This window comes from Pleurodeles waltl, chromosome 7, assembly GCF_031143425.1.
Source record: "Pleurodeles waltl isolate 20211129_DDA chromosome 7, aPleWal1.hap1.20221129, whole genome shotgun sequence".
Classification (NCBI taxonomy): Eukaryota; Metazoa; Chordata; class Amphibia; order Caudata; family Salamandridae; genus Pleurodeles; species Pleurodeles waltl.
In genome coordinates, this window is record NC_090446.1 from 1498904867 (window position 1) to 1498908860 (window position 3994).

Genomic DNA, 3994 nt, shown 5'->3' on the forward strand with positions numbered 1-3994 from the left:
CATTTGACTGACAAGCCCTGGGTACAGTGCACTTCAATAGGGTCTTAATAGTAAATCAAAAATCTGATGATGGGCAAATCAATTACTAATACAATTTAGATAGAGAGCACATACACTTTAGCACTGGTCAGTGGTAAAGTGCCCAGAGCCTTAAAATCAGCAAAAATGAAATTCAGCACAGGATCAAAAACAGGAGGCCAGAAGCCAAAAAGACAGGGGAAACTATGCCTTGAGCTGACAGGTCTAACAGCGGGTGACTGATGCCTCCTTATTCCTGGAGGCATGAGGTGCAGGAGGGAGTTCGGTCTGTTGAGCAAGTGGTTTGGCCCTTATTGTTCACTGTTAACTTGTTCACTATGCGTTGGGGTACAGGACAGTAGTGCACATCCCGCTGCTCTGCGGTGACCTCATGATGGCTCAGGGAGTGGGCCCTGAGAGGCTGCAGGGCTACAAAGTGCTGTCAAGGAATGTTAGTGATGTAAATGACAAGATTAAACAGGGGGTAGTGATGTTGTATGTTAGGAGTCGGCGGCCATTGGTGGTGATGCTGCAGATGACCCATTTAAGGGGGACCAACTGCTCCTTTTTGGGCAGGTATAGATATGGGAGGGTATATCACTGAGGCTATGTCCAAGGATCAAGGGGTGTGGCCATACTTCCAAGGCAGTCTTTCCTGCTAGGAGTACACACAGTAGTTACAGATGCCCTTGGTTGGTACGTAATAGCCATGGGTTCTTTGTGGGGCCGCTCATCGAATCTATTGAACGTCTACACCCCACCTTCCTTACTAGACTCCACCCTCCACGACATCTCCACCCTCTGCGATAGCTCACAGCTCTTCACAGATGTCCTGCCTGGGTTGACAGTGGTGAAGGCCAACTTCAATGCTATGTTGCAGTTCCCCATTGGACTCTGATTCCCCTTCAATGGGATCCAAGCCAATTAGACTGGGCAGATGGATTGACTCCGTGGGCTTGGTTGATGTGTGGTGTACATCAGGAGCACTGCCAGTTTACTGACTTTATGCCCCTACATAGCACGTCATCCAGCATGATTACTTTATCGGCCCTATCACAGATGTTGTGTTGAGCACTCATTACCATATTCTTCTTCGGGTGTTCTCGGACCTTTCTCCAATAGAGATTACTGTTGGACAGCCAAGGGGTGGCGAGAGGGGGCTGGGATGCACAAAGCCCTGGTGGTTGCTAGATGAATCATTTGTGATCACCTGAAGAACAGTGTTGCAGAATAGTTTGAGCTCAACGAGGTCACCATTTCCTTCCCGTCCTCCCTCTGGGAAGCATTCAAAGCGGTCATGAAAGGCACTGCAGTGTCCTTCATCAGAGGGAGAACTAGAATGACATGAGGCGACTTGAGCGATCAGTGGTGGACATGGAGGCTGCCCATGCAAAAACCCCACTGATGCTGTGTGCCGTAGTCTTGAGCTGGGCAGAATTGCTCTCAAGCAGAAACTCCTTGATAATGCCCTTCTGGGCTGGCTCCAATTCCTAGGTTGGACATAGAAACTGTGAGAACTTTTGGGGAAACTACTTTACTGGCTCTGTTATAAAAATCAAGTCTTGAGGCTGGTGTCTGAGATACATACACCCGAAGGGCGCACTGTTGTATCGGCCTGTAACATAGAATTTGCTTCCTACTACAAGGCCCTATATGCTGGTCAATGTCAGGCTCAGGAATCTTCTGCTGCAGGATCTCATAGTGTGCAGCTTGTCGTCAACTGACAGGGGTGATCGTGACCTTCCGATAACAGATGAGGAGATCCAGTTGGCCATTGCAACTACACCCTCGAGTAGAGTACCAGGTCTAAATGGCTTCTCAATAGAGCTCTTTCAAATGTACCCCCCCTACCATTTCCCCACCGCAGGACTCTCTATGAAGATGCTTTTCAGTGACAGACATTGCCTTACAACGTTCGAGGGGCAACAATCATGGTTATCCATAAACCGGGTAAATCAGACTACTGCGCTTCACAGCTCCATTTTGCTTATTATTATTGAGGTCAAAAACGTACTCACCCTACGTTTGTCTACTGTTATACGCACCCTAGCACACAGGGGTCAAAATGTTTTTATTCCGGAATGTGGTACTAGGGATTGTCTGCGATGACTGTACGTTGCTCTCAGTTGGGTGGGCGAGCTGCTAGTCGACCTAGAACGTGCATTTGACACAGTACATTGGCCATTTGTGAAGGCAGTGTTGTGCAAAATGGGCTTTGAACCCTAATTACTCTGTTTTCTTCATACTTTATACACATATCAATGGACCCAAGCAGGATCCATGGAGTGTTATCAAGCTCCTTCCCCATAGAGAGCGGGATGGAACAATGCTGCTCACTGTCAACCCTGCTGCTATATTGGTGCTGAAGTCACTTGCAAAGTTCATCTGCATTGATGCTAGAGTCCAATAGTCCCACTGGAAAGTGTTCACAAAGACAGAGTTTTGCTCTGTGTGTATGACATGATGCTTTCTATCCCGTCTTACCTGCCTGGGGATACCATACCCTGCATAATGGAGCTTGTGCGAATATATGTATATGAGGATGCATCGGGTCTGCAAGTAAATTGGGGGAAGTCAGTGCTGGCTCCTGTAGGAAGCTGGCCTGGTGTCTGGTGGGTACCTAAGGTACTTACAGCTTATACCAGGATCAGGTAGCCCCTATTAGTGAAATGTAGGCAGTGTCTAGAAGCCAGGCTCTCTAGAGATAGCTGTGGATGAGCAGCCAAGGCTTATCTATGACACATGCAAAGCACATGCAATACCACTGTAGTCACACAGCACCTACACACCCGAAAGAATACACTCAGTGTTACAAAAATAAAGGTACTTTATTATGGTAACACAACACCAACAATTACTATAGAGGCAATATTCCCTTAGGAAGTAAGTAATACATAAGTTATATACACTAGTGGGCAGAGATAGGCATAAGAATAGTTAGAAAATAGTGCAAATAGTGTAAAACGCAATAGAGAATAGTGGACCTAGAGAGAGCACAAACCATATACTAAAATAATGGAATGCGAGAATGTCACCCCTACCCAGGTAAGTGGCGTGTGTAGGAGGTCGCTGGGGGTACCACGAAAGCACAAAGGTAAGTACCACAACAACCCCCAGCAGCCAGGAAAGTAGGAGTAAATTACTCAAATTTCCCAGAACACCCACTTAGAAGAAAAGAAGAGGATTGCAAAACCCAGAGATGACTGCAACAAACCAACGGTGGATTCCTGAAGCGGAAGACCTGTGGAAAGAGGGCACCAAGTCCAGAAGACACAGCAGAGTCCAGTGGGGGCAGGAGCCCCTATCCACCAAGCTGAGGATAGCATGAGTTGGTTGACAGTGAGGAAGAGAAGTCAGCACTAGAGCCCTGGAGTCGGAGTCGAGTACCTGGAGGATGCAGGTGATGTCCCACGCCGGAAGGAAGATTACAGTTGGGTTTGCGTGTCCGGAGTCCACCAACAAGCCTTGGCACAGGCAAAACTAGCGGTTGTCAGAAAGTAGTGCTGCCAGGTACCAGCAAGGCCCAGGAGGACTCAACCCAGGAGGAGGAACCAGAGGGGGCCCTCAGCGTCACAAAGAGCCCACAAAAGCACAGGCAGCACACACAGGAGTCCCACAGGACGGGGATACAGAAGGTGCAAATTGAGCCCATGCAGCACTACGAAAAAGGATCCCATGCCGCAGGAGAGTCACTCAGGGAACTGTGCGTCACAGGAAGGAGTGCTGGAGCTGCACAAAGACTGAAGACCCCTTGGAAGAAGTGCCAACAATCCTTGGCAGCTGCAAAAGACGCAGTGCATGGGGGTACTGTCCTGCATGGGAAGGCAAGAACGTACCTACACCCAAGTTGGACAGCTGGCAGAGAGGACCGTCTGGACCATTTCTGACCACCACCCAAGTTGCAGGATCCATGCAGCTCTGCAGGAGAGGGGATCCACGCAGCCGATCGTTGTTTTTGTTGGTGCCTGCAGATGCA